The sequence below is a fragment of the Cyprinodon variegatus genome, unplaced genomic scaffold (genome assembly GCF_000732505.1).
Source record: "Cyprinodon variegatus isolate N-32 unplaced genomic scaffold, C_variegatus-1.0 Scaffold594, whole genome shotgun sequence".
NCBI classification, from domain to species: Eukaryota; Metazoa; Chordata; class Actinopteri; order Cyprinodontiformes; family Cyprinodontidae; genus Cyprinodon; species Cyprinodon variegatus.
The window spans coordinates 94,573-111,630 of NW_015151047.1; the positions used below are offsets into that span (position 1 = coordinate 94,573).

Here is a 17,058-nt window from a genome sequence, read left to right on the forward strand (position 1 = left end):
GATCAACATAAACAGTTCCTCACTCCAACTGGGTTGAGTTCCCTGTATTGTTGTATTTTTGTAATTGTTATAATTTTGTTAGGAGCTGTTTATTTATTTTTTTCATTTTCCATTTGTGATTATTGTTCTTTTATTTTTAATTTATATTCCAATTGGTAGAATAATTTGGCTATGTCTCATGTTACTTTATCTTTCCCATGTCAATCTCTTGTTGGTATTGTGTAGTTTCATTTGTTTGACATATCAGCCTTTTTTTACAGTCTTCTAGTCACTTGCATGAAAAATCATAAAATTAATATTACTCCTTAAATACTCTTTATTTTTATCAATCCTATTTAATTTGATGTAATAGTAGAAAAAACATGCAAACTATTGATCAGGAGAGGCTTGTTATTAGAAATGTATTTGTCTCATTTGGACAAGGGGACAGGTTTGTTACTAAAGAGCATAGTTCGGCTGCATTAGTAGAAAATAGTACTGCATAAATGGCCAAGGAATAATGTAGCCTAAACTCATAGCCAACTCATAGTGTCTGCTAGGAAAAATTCATATTTAATATATTGCACTTTCTATCAGCCACAGACAATGTGTCAGTCATAATTTAATTCAAGTCATTAGGACAGACAACTGACAAAAGGGAGCAAGAGATACACTAATGAGTCAAGAAGCAGGAAAAAGAGAAAGGGATGAGGGTAGTTTTAGGTGGTGATCTACATTCACTGCAGGATCTAAATTATTCATTCACTGTTCTCTAACTTGCTTTTGTCAGCTGATAATGTAGAATACTTGACTTTAGTTCGTTGAGCTTGTCTTGTATTTACATCTGAGTTATTTCATAGTTCGTTTTTGACATTTTCCTCTTTATTTTGAAAGCTTGTTCATGTCATAGCTCATATGTTTTATTTTTGGTTCCTCATCAGTCAGATTATGTGTTTTATAAGCTATAGGCCAGTTTAAATGCAACTATTTTTGCTTAAAAGAAGCCCTGTTGAAAGACAACATTGTGCTGATCTTAATCATTTAAAATTTTGCAGTTTAGACTAAGGTTTGAGAGCAGGCATGAGGGACTATGAGCATAGGTAAATTATTATTACATTAATACAGTATTTACAGCACAATTTCTTTTGTTTGAAAAAAAAGGAATATTATTCCTGCTAAAAAATATTACTAATTTCCTTAATATATTATGTATAATATTTACTTGGTAATTTGATTTTAAATAATACGGCTAAAGGTAAAGTGCTGCCTTTTCGTATCTTCAATGCATCTGCATAATTCTTAGTAAAGTAGTAGATGGTATTATACTATAGGAATGGTATGAAAACATTGTGGTAGCATTGGTCCATAATAAACCCTTGTCTATTGTGATGACATTAAGCTGTCCATTCCTAAACAATAAAAAAAAAATGTGTTGTCAATCTTGGCACATTCAAAAAACTAGTTTTATAAGCCATGTCAAAGTGCATGGCATGCACTTTGACATAGACTAAATAAGTATACAAACACTGTTTTAATTTCTATTATTTGGAGGCTGCTTAAAAATATAGGGTTTAAATTTCAGAATTGTGTCTAGTTATTCAATTTTTACATCAATGCATTTATATTAAACAGTAGAAACATAAAAAGCATCTATAAAGTTTTATATTGAGAGCCTTATGTAGTTTTAAAAAAAACAAAACATTTGTTTTAAAAGCTTAAAGTCATAGGGAAACCATATCTAAATATCAAATAATTTTGGCTTAAATGTGTATGTAAATGTACTCTTTATCAGACTATATTGCCCCAAAATTTAGAATTATTTTTTTTTAATCCTGTCTTCAATCTGTGTTTTTTCTCTCGCTATTTTATGTTTTACGCTAATATACGCAATGGTTGAAATAAGAAATAAGAATCATTTCCTTTCCCATTTAGTTCCATCCCAGTGTTCATGGGGATGGACGTCTGTGTCTTCGGCAGGTGTAAAGCTAACTGAACTGGCAGCGTTGTGAGGCAAGGGCTCAAACAAGTATGGCTGTAAGCCTTCTACACCAAACCAAGCTTCTGCCGCCCTGGTGTCCTCTTCCACAACAACTTCGTCCCTACTTTCCTCCTTTAAATAAAAAATGTATGACGGAAGAGATTCATCCACGACCTCCTTCACAAAACCCTCCTCCTCTTGCACGTTTCCGCTGTCCATAGCGTTCCTTGATAGTGTTGTTTCTAAGTCACCAATTTAGTGCTTTTTGTTCTCAATGTAATTTCCCATTGGGAACCTACTAGCACTAAGTTGCTAACTGGTTAGCAAGATGCTTCTGACAAATCGGCACCAACCGCAATTGCTTGTGAACCTTCCCCCGAAACAATCCCACCACCTTGATAAACGACCAATCACATTCCCTTTATTCACTTGTGTAAAGTCGGGCACTCTGAAGAATTCGAAAATGCAATGGTTGGAACAGCTTAGTTGGTAGCCATGCTGTCTTGTATACCTAAATAAAACGCAGATATATGCAGATATATACATTTTAGGATTTCATAAAATAGCCAGCGAACACGTAGGTAACCTTATTTTGTTCAAGTTGATATGCTGAGATTTTGCACCTTTTCCACTAGCTCAATTTGGCCCTGCTCTACCCCACCTTGCAATTTTAACTCTGTTTTGTGCTGCTTTTCAGAACTGGTACTGGCTTTCTGGTCTATTCAGAAATACAGTAGATAGAATCAAAATGAGAAAAATCATTACCGGTACTGAAAACCAGCAATGCAAATGTTGGTAAGGTGGAGTAGGCCAAGTGGAGCCAATTGAGAATATTTATTGGTAGTCTGGGTTGTGTATGGCATCATTGGCAGCACTAAAGAACAAGTGACTCAGCTGACATTCCTCCCCTAATGGAAACAAAAGGCATATGAAAGAGTTCGAGACTGCATTTGCGATCAGCTGTTATTTATAGACATCTGTTTTAAATAAGGCTTTTGGCCAAGTGTTGCAAAGAGAAGTTAAGCTTTTGAATGAGTCAGTCTGCCATTGAGATGAGGGATTTTAATTGGATGTAAAAGAATGAATGTTGCATTTTGGAAAAAAACTGGAGTGAGAGACTTTTTTATATTTGAAAGGGTCTATTAAAAGGCTGACATTGTTGAGAGAGTTATGGTAAAGAGGAAAAACAGCAAAAGAATAAATTTGGACACTCTTTAAAAAAACAACAACATTTTTTGGGATTCTAGACCTACATAGCATTAGCACAGATTAATTCCTATTCTTTAATGGGAAATCTTTTTAGTTTTCCTAAAAACTTCCAGAATTTATAATACAATAATTGCATAATTTCAAATTATAGAGGCTCACATTAGGAATCTTCTACCCATTTGTTCCCCTGAGTTGTTCTCCCTTTGGCTGTCATGCCCTTGATTGATAAGAAGTGAGGTTTTGTCATCTCTCATGTTTCACCACCAGGACGTTTTTCTCTTTCATGCATATATGATTCCCCCCCAATTCAGATTTACAAAGGTTGTTACTATGTTGAATTGAATGTATTTGACATCCATGATGTTCATCAAAAACATTGCACTAAAGTTTTGGAAATTTTTGCCGAACTTCCTGACAATTGCAAGTCCAGTTAAGTTTAGCATGATCATTTAGTTTAAATTTATTTTGAAAGGTTGTATGCTGCATGTGTGCCACAAGACACACACCCCTTGTTCTGTTTGTTGATGTCCTTCGGGCACAATATGCCCACCTTGTGTTTTGCTGTCTGGTAATAAATGTGTGAACTGATCCATATCTCCCCTAGGCAGACTTTGCACTGAAGTTTGCACTTTCAAAATACCTATCTCTATGTTACATAGTATTTGCATAAGTCTGCAGTGTTAAAAAAATATATTTTAAAGGTGAACGGATTATTATTATTTTTTTGCTTTTGCACATCCAGTTCCCTCTAAAGGTAAATCATGCATCACAGTACATTACAACTACAAAACATAACAAAAAACACACATTTATGCATTTAAAAAGTAAAATGATACATCCCTTTCAAAGTAGAAGAAGATGGGCATTTTGTTCAACTCAGAATTTCTAGCCCCTGTATTGTAAAATCGTCTTCAAAAGCAACAGTACATGAAAGTATTTTTAGAGTATGTCTCCACCAGCAATACATATGCAGAGAAGGACATTATCTTTGCAAAATAACTTGTGTTTAGTCAAATTAGATGGCGAGGGTTTACTCTAATTTGGTTATTTAACTCCAACATTTTCTAATATATAAACCAGTAGCTTTAAAAACTGTTTATACTGCCTTGCATGTTTTAGACGTCTCTCTGTTGCAGCACAACTGATTCAAATAACTGCAGAAAATCCTCAGCAGCCATCAAGTACTGCTGAAGTCTGTTAACTATTCTTTTTGCATAGGTGTTGTAGCAAGAAAGAAATTTTAAACAGGCAAGGCAGTACCTGAGGACCCAAATAAGTCTGTCAGTTGCATTTCTGCAGCTCGTCCACAGTTACTGTGGGTCTCTCGGCTGCATTTCTGATTGATGCTCTCCTTGTCGGATGGATCAGTTTTGGTGCATGGCCAAGTCTTGTTCAGTTTGCATTTAGAGGACATTGTTTTTATTTTCAGATGTTAGTTTGGACAATGCTTCTTGAACAGTTCCAACTTGGAATATTGTTTTATTATCTGCTCTCCTTTGGTCGTCATGATGCTCATTGTTTACGCAGAAAACTCAGAGAACTTTGCAGCTTTACAGAGATAAAGTGACACCTAAGTGGATGCTTCTTTAGGCAGTAGTTGAGATCATTAAACACATGGTGAGAGTTTTTTAGTTTTAAGACAAGAAGTTCATTGTTTAACTCCTACATCCTGAATATGTTTTAGTGTAGATGTGATGTGCCACCATGCGCATGATAGAAAGCATCCGGCTGCTCATGTGAACAAATTTGACCACAGTAACTGTACAAACATGACCAGCTATCTCATCAGTCATGGCTGCTGAAGCTGGAAACCATCACAAATCCAGGCATTGTCTGAGTTTAATGTGGGATGACTGTGGTGAGCCTTTCTGCTTCCTGGAAGATATGCAGAGGGGTAGTTAGTGTTACAGTTAGATGCAGTAGGTAAAAGCACTTCTGTAAAGCAAATATTAAATCAGAGCTTCATGGTTCACATTATGGTAGCACTGCAGGTGTAACTAGCTGCCCAGTGCAATCAGATCTCATGTGTGCAGAAGTTTCATGCATTAAGGATTTTTGATCTGCCTCTTCTGATCCATCTCTGTATCACTACATCATTTTAGACATGTTGAAAATGCTGCAGTGAGAGAAAATATTGAGAAATTTTGCTGACTGTATGCAGTCAGCGAAATAAGAAACTTTTATCTGAGATTGAATTAAAGACGATCTTGTTTCTTGTGTCATTATTTGTATCTAAACTAAACGTATTATTTTAAATGTTTCCTTTTTCCTATCCATATTCTCCTTCTGCTTATGAGTCTTCTTCCTTTCATTTAGTTCTTTGCTCTAACTCTGCTGAATTATTCAGTTGCAGTTGAGTTCGGACAAGTGCGTGTGTGCCTATAAATGTGTGTGTGTGTGAGAGGGGCGCAGTGACGCTCAAGAGAGCTATTTTTGGGATTCGAATACGTGGAGAGGGAGAAAATAGAGGGAGAGCGTCTGTGATGGATTGATTTTTTTTTTTCTATGCTCATGTTTTTCTTGGTCACGTGTTGCAGCTGTTAGTAGACAAACCCTGTTGGAGGCCTGCACTCTACCTGCAGGGCATGCTGGCATGTTCTCAAGCTTAACTCTGTTCACTCGCCATACAGATGCATTCTGGCAGTGAAAAGAAAGGGAGTAAGCGGTGTTCAAATGAGCCTCTACTGTCAAGTATACAAACACAGTTCATTTTAACACAGCGCCTACGTCCGCCGAACATAAAGCTTATGTGAAAAAATGTCACATCCTGTCCGGGCATACACTCTCCCTGCTGCACACACCACTGTCAGCATCTTGTGGAAAGTGACAGATTGGCTATATGTGGATGATGAGGGAGAGCTGGTGACAGGGTGGGGGAGAGACAATAACCTTTTTGTAAGAAGTAGAAAGAGCCACCATTATGGTTTATGATCTACCATTTTGAAAACATGACTTTGCCATTTTAAAGGTCTAATTAAACATCTAGTCTTATTTTGAAAGCTTTTAGCAAACTGCCTCGTTTTTTGGCCTTACAAAAATGTTTAGATCCCTTTTCTTGCATTTTGTCACTTAAAAATGACAAAAATTCAAGCATTTAAGCAGCAGAAAATATATAGTCGGAAAGTGTGAGGAAAGAGCATCAACGGTTTATCTTAAAAGTGTGACATGCTTTTACATATTCCCCTATGATTTGTTACTTTGAAGAACCAATTTTTAATTACAGTTTCAACCCTTTTTAGTATTGTCTTTACCAGTTTACAGACATACATTAATCCTGTCCATCCTCTTATTAACCTTAACCAGCTTCCCTATCCCTGATAAAGATAATTATCTCCACATCAAAATAATGCCACTACCATGTTTCTAAAAAAGTGGAATAGTTGTTTCCTCGCCAAGCATTAGTCAGATTAACATAAAAGTCGGGTGCAAATATGTGCAATCAAAGAAGAAATCAATTAAAAAATCAAAATTAAAAGAATGATTTATTAATTCCAAAGGGAAATTGAATAAGAAAAAAAAGCTTATTGTGCAAATAAGTAATAATGTAATAAGGTAACTAATTTACAATAGATATTAGATGTTATTGTGCTAACCTGACATGGATTGCTGGTATTTTTAAAAGTAGATGCTATCATAAACAGTATTAAATATGACTGAACAGTCTGACAGCGGTGGAGATGAAGGATCAAGTGTAGCTCTGCAGTTTTTCCGTTCCTCATCATTTCAGTGCAGGTGGTGTTGTCCATAATAATTTTAATGGCTTTCCTTCAACAATGGCTTTATTCTTCATACTCACTAAGAAAATCCTGGTTTATAAAGTACTTGACTAATAGTAGTTTGTAGAGATGGGATTTATGGCTCTTTTGTGACTCTTTGTTACAATCTTTAATTTTTCAGGTCAACTAAGAGTAACTTTTACTAGTAAACAATTTCTAGTAGGAATTACGACACACAATATGGTTTAGATGGTTGGTTTAGAATTAATAAAATATACAAATCTCACTAAAGGTGAGACTTGTTCTATAACAGCCCTATTGATTTTAATTCCCTTTGTTGTCACTGCAAATATTCCATATATGGTGGCTAGTGCTTTTTGTAGCACTGTTGCCTTGCAGCAAGAAGGTCCTGGGTTTGATTCCCTGCCTAAGGTCTCTCTGCATGGAGTTTGCATGTTTTTCCTGTGCATGAGTGGGTTCTCTCCAGGTTAATTAGGTTAATTGGTGTCTGCTAATTGCCTTTAGGTGTGTGTGCAGGGTTGTATGTCTCTGTGTTGCCCTGCAATGTAACAGTAACTTGTCCAGGGTGTACCCCGCCTTTTGCCCCTAATATCATAAGGTCTTGCCAAACCAACCCTGCTTTGACAGGTTGCTTATTTGAATTACCCCTCACCTAATGAATTTTACAAATAACTAAAAATTTTAAATTATTTCAACAAACCATTAATTTACTGAAGAATGTTCTTTGCAAGAGAAATGTAATAATACAGAAAACATTTTCTGTTAAATATTGCATTGGGCTCTACCTTGTGTGTCATTCCAGAAAATTAGATCCAAATATTGCTCCATTTTCTTTTGCTCATCTCCATGGTGGTTTTTGATTTTTTTTATTCATGTTTTTCTTGTCTCCTCCAACACAAAGTGGAAAAATTGGTTCCACGCCAAGCGCTAGGTAGTCCGCAGTACACTCCCTGTACATGCTGCCTTCAGAGTTCACACCATGCATGGGAAATACAATGCAGACTCATGGGGTACATGGGTGACATGTGAAGACAGAGTGGCTACTTTGCTTTTTAAACTGGCTACCAAACAAACACATTGCAATTGTGAATCTATTCTAATTGCAGCATTCGAATAAAAGATTTGTTTGTGAACGTCACAACTCTAATGTTCTGTCAGCAAATTCTTCAACTTAATCCATGGATATTTTGAGCTACTCCAGAGTTATAATGGGCCGCTTATTCAGTTAATGTAATCCTTGCTCAGGCTATTGTTGTACAGAGTTGGTTGGGCACGTCTACTTAGGATTGGAGCTCTAGCAAATCATTTCCATTTTTTGGCTGATGAACTGAAATGCAACTAACGATTCCTTCACAAATAGATTAAACTGTCTATTATTTTCGATTAATAATCAGATAGCAAAAAGTTCCTTCAAGAAGACTTTTAATGAAATCAAGCCAGGTGGATTTAAGACTTTTAAACTTGAAGAGTTGTGGATAGGGCATATTGACAGACAAAAATATTTTTTATCTTAAATGAAAAATGTTTACATATTTATTTACAATCTTTGAATAATTACTGCTCTAAGTGGGTTGCTCTGGCAGCTAAATTCATGTTTTAGAGTGTTTTTACTTCAGTTAACTATTAATCGATTACTAAATTAGCTAATTATTATTTTAATAATCAATTAATCATGATTAATCCAATTAACAATTTTAGCCCTAAATGAAATGCATGTTTTATTTCTCTCCCTTTCTGTTATTTTGTCATCTAAAACCCACTAAGGAACCGTGTTTATTCTTATTTCTAGTCATAAATGGATAATAAAGCAATTTGTAAAGAAAGGTGCTTCATAAGAAATGTCCACCTTTTTAATTTAAATGGCAGCTAGGTGATCATTAAAAAACAACAACTTTTGAAAACCACAAATAATGCTGCTGTAAGCATTAATCAGAAATATAAAACTAAGCTTTTACTATAGCCATGATATCTATTAAAACTGTCTTGCAGTGGTAAAATGAAGCTCTTCCACCACTTTGCTTCTTATCTTTACGCTTTCAGATTATCAAAATAATTAGCTGGGTTTCAACCACACTGCTTAATCCTATTCATCTGATCAAATCTTCTCTTCTTAGGCAGAAGTGACAAGAACGTAAAGTAATTATTTCAGCTATTCTGCTGCTGCTCCATAATGTAACAGGGCACAGAGGAGGGAGTGGAAAGAATGGAGAAGAAAGGAATTAAAGATTTAAATTAAGTCTCAAAATGACTGAAGAGAGGGGCTGTATGTTTATGAGATCACCTTAATACACCTCAAAACCTTTAAGATGGGCCTTTTAGAATCCTTTTTAAGGCACACTTTTACCTTAACTATTTTTTTTAATGCTTGTAAAAAGTATATTTTGTCTCAATGCTCAAATTGATCTACAAAATAGATAATTTTTGTGCACTATTCGTGCTTCCACCACACTTACTATAGAGAACACATATGTAACTGTGCACAAAGACACTCCATCATTTCAGGGACAGTGTTTAAAAGGTTGACAACACAAAAAAATACTTCTAAATTTAAATGGAAGGTACTTTTTGAGTGGTGAATGCAGGCATCTCATTAACAGGTGTTCACTGTTCCAGGTATAAAACATCCTGTTTTGGATGGGTACATAAAAATGACCTATGGCCAAAACTTACCTGCGATGTTTAGAATCTTTATAGTAAATCAAAAATGGCTGAAATAACATTTGGATCTTTATACCAAAAATAATTACTTCCCAAAACTTTGTTGCTGAAAATTTGGCAGACAAAAAAAATATTGACTGCAGGTAGATGCACGTGTAAGGTCCTTTCCCAGGTGTTTAATGTTAGTTTCCATTTTCTAAAATAAAATAGCTGCTAGATACCTTAAATCCATGAGTAGCATCTGTGTTCCTGATTCTTATGCTTTTCGATTTTTTTAATCTGTAAGGACTAAAGATAGCTGTAAAGATTATAGTTGTGCTCCTAAAAGCTGTATTTATCATTGTACTATAGAAAGAAAAACAAAGTTAAGGTTTAAAAAAGATACTTCCATAGAGATGATCTTTAGAGAACCCAGTAATCAAATTGCTAAAGGTCCTGTTATAACCCCTCTGTCTCAGGTCTTGCATAGTTTGTATTTTCCCCCTGTGCATGGGTTCTCTCCACGTACTCAGGTTTCCTTCTTCAGTCCAAAAACATGACTGTTAGGTTAATTACTGTCTTTAAAATGCCCTTAGGTGTGAGTGCATTGATGACATGTCCAGGGTGTATTTTGCTAGAGACGGCACCATCCCCCCGTGACCCTGATGGATAAGTAGCAGAAAATGGATCAATTTCTAACCCTATTCAGATTTCAGTGTGCATTATTGCATAGTATACACACTGCTCAGCAAAGGAAAATACTGCAATCTTATCACACCTCTGTTAATTCTTATGTTTTATTCCTCATTCAGGTTTACTGTGCTCATGATCTCTTCCCTTCTCTTCCTGTCCAGGTCCATCCTTCTTTTTTCTATTTCTCATCATTTATTTTTTTCATCCATGTCTGTGCCCACAGGACAAATTTTTTTTCTCGTTCTCCTCTTTCCTTCGTCTCTCTCTTATTCAAGTCATCAATATACCTTTCCTCTCCCCAGCTGTTTTTTTTTCTTTTTCATACTCCTCATATAGTCTCGGCATTTGTGGTTCTTGCACATGTGCTGACATAGCATTATCCGGTTTCCTTTTCCTCTGTCTCATTCGATATTAAACTGAGCTGGCAAAATGATTGATGGTCGGGCTGGGTGAAAGAAAGGAAGGATATGATGGAGAAATGCTTGAATGCAAGAGTGAGCAGGAGTAAAAGAAAATAAAAAAATGAAGGAGACTAGAAAATAAGCAGAGGTGTGGCAGTAAGTGATTAAGTTTATGCAGGATAGATAGTGGGAGAAATAGATCAGAGGAAAGGATTATCGGATGTGAACAGACTCTATGTAGAGCACTGAGGGACAAGGTTAATAAAAGCCATTAGAAATGTGTTAATATGCATAAGGTGCTTAGATTGTTGCACTCTTCCTTTGCAAACACATTATTCGGGCACTGAATACTGTTCATGACAGAACACATAAATATACACGGAAGCAAAACAATGATAACGAAAAAGCAAATGCACTGTGAACCTGCAGATGGAAAGACAATGTAAAATATTTTTTGGGGAGAGTATAGCGTTATCCGTTTAACTCTCAGTTTTTGCCCTTTTTAATGTGGCTTTTTGAGAATAAAAAATCTTATTGAAGGTTGGACAGTATCTCAGAATTAGTTTTTCTGAGTTTTGCATGTGTCTTAGTGAATTTCTTTAAACCTAAAAGTTTTACATTTTAGAGATTTGGTACCCTAGAGAGTAAAAAAAACAAAAAACAAAGGAGTAATGCCACCAACTAAACATTCACTTATCCTTTAAATGTTGTTAGAATTTTGTTTGTTTTGGTTTATCGTTAAAACATTTTTTTGTAGTTAAACCGTTCAATCATTGCAACAAAAATTTACATTAAGGTAATCAGTATATTTTCCACTTTTAATTGTATGTCTTCTTGCTAGATATATTAGAACAAATAATATACTTTCCAACAGTTAGTGGACGCACAAATGTTGATCTTTGTTTCAGACATCCCCTACAAATGACTATGAAGTTAAACTACAAACAGCATATCAATTAGCATTTAAAGCTGGTTGCTTTTGTAGCAAAATTAAGGGCACAATTAAAAACATTTAAATACTATCTATCAAGACATATTTGCCTTCCTATGTGTTGTTTTTGTCCTTTTAAACAGAGATTTAATTGATCAATTTCTAAAAGTGCTACTGAAATTGAGATATTCACTGCATTAGGCCCAAAACAGAAAATTATATTAAGATCTAATAAAGCCTCAAATTCTACATTTAATGAAACAGTTATCTACCTGGTATATTAACAGCTATGAATACTATTTCAAATACAGCTCACAAGGACAAGAAAAAAACCTGTACAATGGTAATTTAACAAACCTATAACCCTAAGGAAATTATTTAAGAGATTAGCAATTTCTTATCGTTTTAAAAAACTCAGAATTTTTTAAAATAACCTTTTTATCACAATATCTCACAGAACAATACAGGAAGAACATTATGTGAGAGATGTGAAAACATCAGAATAATGATAATAATAAAGATATTCTGTACATATGTCCTGCTGTACATAATACAAATGTTCTCTCAGCATGTTACAATTGGCATAAAGATATACAACAATTTGGTGATATAAATAATAATAAAAAAAAACACCCACACAATTTAAATCAGGTTTTTATATTATTAAACATTTTTCTTTCCTCTATCTTCTTTATGAAACTTGTAATTTATAGATTTAAATATTCTTTAACCATGTGCCATCTCTGGTTAAAAAGGTCGGCTTTCAGTTGTAATGAATTTTTTGTCCATCACATAAATCTGTTTAGTCTCTGTTTCCATTCAGTTACAGTTGGTGATTTACCTTCTTCCAATTAACAATTAACAAAAATTTATTAATTAAAAACATACAACAATTAACTTTTATTTGGCAATGATTCGTTATATTTGTAGGATATATATTTGGTCAGAATTGAAACAAATCAACTGATATAACACCTAGTAAGTAAAACTGTACATTTGAGAGGACTTCTCTTTTTACAATTTTCTCTGTCTGTTCTTAAATTTTTTCCCAATATGCAAGAATTACTGGATTGTCACAAAACATGTGTATAATCACCTATTTTACCACATTGTCTCCAGCATAAAGCTTAAGATGGATCTTTCACAAAATTTGAGATAACCAGAGGAGAATGAAAATAACACATTTTAAGTTTCCCTTATAGGTCCTTCCACTGTTCACTATTAATTCCCTTATGGCAGCTATAACAGAGTTTGTCCCATAACTCATCTTTTATTACTGTATTTCGCTTCTAATTCCCACTTTTCCTTGATACAGTATTTTAAGTATTTTCAACTATGTCTGTTGACACTCTCTTATAAAGATGATGGGAACAGACAGGAACTTTTAAAGTAATTTCTTTGATTGTGTATCACAACTCACTGAGGATCAGATTGTGAGACATGAGAAATGAAAGCAAGATTTTTAGCTAGAAAATTCATTTAATTAGTGTAGAAAATTCCGACCTTTTTGCAAAAAAACTTTCAAGAACAAATATGGAAAGCAACTTAAATTTAGACATTGAACTAAATTAGAAAATGCATGATGTTGATTTTGAACTGACTGACCCTGTCAGAAAACCTGAAGATAGTCCACATAGAAACAGAGCATACAATACTAAAGGTCCAAATATTAATCACCATGTTATAGATATTCTACATTGCTTTTGGGGTCATGGTATTGGGGGCCACAATGAAGCAGTACTGTATTTCAATCTGAAAAACTCACATGTAAAGAAAAGACAATTAGGAGAAATTTATTGATACAATTACTTTGTCTTTGGCACTCAGACCTTGGTAGGAAACATAGAGCTTAATTTTGATAGATATGCATGAACGGGAACAAAGAATAGGGCTGTTTCCCTCCAGGCCTGAAACTGATGCTGGAGATAGATGAAGTTGGTCAGTCTGTAGACTGCTGGTTGGTGAGACTGTATGCTGAGCTTTATGGAGAGATCCAGTGGATTGCGTGAGCTGACACTAGAACTTCACTCAGGGACCTGGAAGATGGAAGTCCAGTTGGATAACACAGGCTGAGAGAACCTGTCCATGATGAGCAAGCATGAAGCGACAGTGGAGAGGAAAAACTCCCAGTTGGGCTCAACATGGCGGTCTTCTGCCGGTTGAGATGAGACAGGGAACGCAGTAAGAGTCTGGGAGGGATAATACTCGATGAAGCTTAGCTACGATGGTGGAGGAGGGGCTGGAGGTGGGTTGAAACTGTGTCATCTTGATAAACTCACACAGCGCATCGACAGCCTGCGCACAGGAGCAAGTGGATCGAAGGCCTTTTAAGATGAACTTTGGGTGCCAATTGGCTTTCATGGAGGTGTGGTTCAAAACTGATTGGCTGTCTCGCAGTTGGATGTACAGTAAGAGCAATCAGTTTCTTCAGTTGAACTTCTGTCTAGGCTCCATTTCTGACATTGCTGCCCAACAGGAATGAATTTTGGATTTATATAGCATTTTTTACTTTCTTTGTGGAGTTTCCATTGACTGTTTGAGGCATGCACTTATTAAACTGGGGTAAAAAAATCTAAGTGCTAGAGTAAATGTATTTTGACGAAATGTTTTAACATTCTCTTAACCATATTAAATCTAAATTTCACTTTCTTTTGCTTGTTGCAATGGGAAAAAAATCTCTGATGATAAGTGGTTTGTCTCTTTCAATGTATCTCTGTGGATATCTAATACTTAAATGCTAATACCAGCGGCCGGTTGAAGGTAATGTGATCCTACACATTATACTGACTCAGACTGACAATTGCATACACATCTAAGGTTAAGACTTATCATGAAAGAATGAAACAGAAATAAATAGGGTTAGAATGTGCACCAAGATCTACCAAAGTGAATTTTACATATGTATTTAAAAATGCTTTTCTATAAGCAGTTTCCTTTTACTTTATGATTTCTTACCATTTAGTGTCGAGCTCCTGTTACTAAGAGAATTGCTGCTCCTAAATGATGCCAGCAAAAATGGGGGTGGGGGTAGGGGGGTGTAGAGGTATCAAAAAGGACAGGGCAGCAAATGAGCAGTAAATATCAGGTTGGCCTGAAAATATCTGATTGTTTCTACAGGTGAAAGTTTGCATGACTACATCCTCTCGCTTTAATTTCTTACTTATCTCAATTCCATTTGTAGGTCATGCATGAATGCTGTTGTAGTCAAAGCCCTTCCTATGGAAGCAATGATTACAGGTTTTTAAATCCCTCCATATTTTTGGGGTTCTAATAACAAGATTTAAGTTTTTTTGTGACTTTAAACTGTTTTAATATAAATCTGTTATGGTAGAATGACCCCAGTTGTACTTAAAAGTCTTTGAATTTACAATTTTTCATTTCAATAAGATAAAATCGCCTCAGGATTCCTTAAAAACACAGACAATAAGCAATAAATAATTTTTATCGGTGATAAAGGTGCAGTGATATAAAGCTACGGCACGTTTGTTTGAGAGAAGCAATCTATGATAAGGACAATAAAATATGAATAATCTGTTAGATGCTTTAAGTCTTTACATGGAGCTCAATGGTATAAACCTCTGTAAATGTCCAGGCTCTCTACCACTTCAGTAAAGCCTATGTCTATGTTTGTTTTGTTTATCTGCGTGGGAGATGTGTTACCAGAAAATACACTTAGCAGAGCATATTTAACTGACTCATGACGATGGGCTCGTGGGTGTATGTGTGTCCTTTTGTGTGTGTAAACAGGCAGCAGTAGCATAAAGAGAGGCGAGACAGCAGTCCATTTGAGCTTTGGATCTGCTGTCTTTTGACTCACTGACCGTAAGGGGATTCAGATAGTTCTTTTGTCTACCCTCGACATGAAAGAAGGGAATGTATCTTAATTGTTATTAAATCTGCATTTATATCTTTATACGTCATTGAGGAAGGGGTGGCTTTAAAAATCAACCAAGAACCCTTATAATACTTTGCAATTCTTAAAAAGTCTGTCATTTTAGCACAGGACTGAATGAGATTCAAAATTGTTAATATGTTTTCTTTATACAGAAAGATATGTGCATACATATTAGGATCAAGAGAAATGCAAGCCAGTGTATTGGCAGTCCATCCAAATGATAATGAAAGAGGTGTTTTTATGTACTCATCATAGTGATTAATTATTATTGCTTCTTTAACCCCATGATTACAGTGGTCAACAGCTGTAAGCATGCTGCATAACATAAAGACGCTGCAAATGCAAAAAAGATGTGTAAATGCAAAATTTGGATAGTAAAAACAAAAATGAGAATAGCTAACACAAAAATTAGTATAATGCACAACTTACATGCAAATGAAAATGCAGCAAAAGGGAAATCAATCCCGAAACACAAAGCCCACTTCAAAAGCTCATTATTGATGCACATACACAACACACGTAAAGAAAAATGCTGCCTTTGATGTTTTCTTTTTTTTTTTTTTTCAAACCTTGTATTTTTGTTAGAATCCCTTTTATATCTTTGATAATGGTCTGGTTCCATGTGATTGGTGGTAGATTCCCCCTCGTGGTTAGGAGCATATAAGTATGCAGGGCTAGTTTGCAGCTTTTCTTAACGTGCAGAAGTTTTTAACTATTTGCAGCACTTTTCCTTTGTGTGTGTTTATCTGTAGGCATTATTTATGTGTTTTTGTGGATGATTATGTATCTACAGTGTGTTTGCAATTTACATCAGTTTTCTCTGCTTATAGCATTTTTCTTTTGGAGCATTAATCATTTGCATTTGTCAAATATTTGTGATTACTAGTCTAATTTTTGTGTTTGCTGTACTTTTTTATCTGAGGCATGTATATGGTTGAATTTTACTTTACTGCTAGGTGGAAGCAGTGTCAACTAAAACCCCATTTGAATTTAAAGATTTTGTTTATTTGAATACTGGTAAAAGACAAGAAAACACAAAACCTTGAGCAAAATATTAAATGTCTCTGTTTATAGAGAAACACGAACAACGGATTCTAGGAAAATAATTAGGCTGCATAGTTCTTCACTAGCTTTATGCCTTTTACAAGGATTGCATTTAGTCACCTTGTTGGTCCCTAACAAGGTGTCCATTTAGAACCCAGCCAGTGTTAGAAAATACCATAGAGGGCCCACATTGACAGGCTGATTGGATCAAAAGCTTCTAGCTTTACTTTCAAAACAAGATTATCTTAAAAAGAAATATGGGTGGTGCTTTTTACTGTCCAACAATGGCTGCCTAAGTTGCTGGCATTTCAAAATATCCTTGAAGTAAGAATTTTAGCTGTCTTATTCCAGCTGACATGCAGTGTGCAGCAAAAAGGGTAAACAATGGTAGTACACACCTTGAGCTGTATATGACAAACTTTATGATGGATGAAGTTCTTTTTTTGAATAGTTGGTTAATGTATATTCTGTTATGTTATTGTTATGTATAAAAGCATTTTGTCGAATAATAAAAAAGTGAATTGTTCTGAAAAACTGATGAGATATGTTCCTTA

The 17,058-nt window shown here is 35.1% G+C and overlaps 1 protein-coding gene across 24 annotated transcripts in view; it reads left to right on the forward strand.

Moving 5' to 3' along the window:
* The window catches only part of LOC107096037 (voltage-dependent P/Q-type calcium channel subunit alpha-1A-like), a 104,694-nt gene that overhangs the window by 5,476 nt on the left and 82,160 nt on the right, over positions 1-17,058 (forward strand). The window lies entirely within an intron of this gene.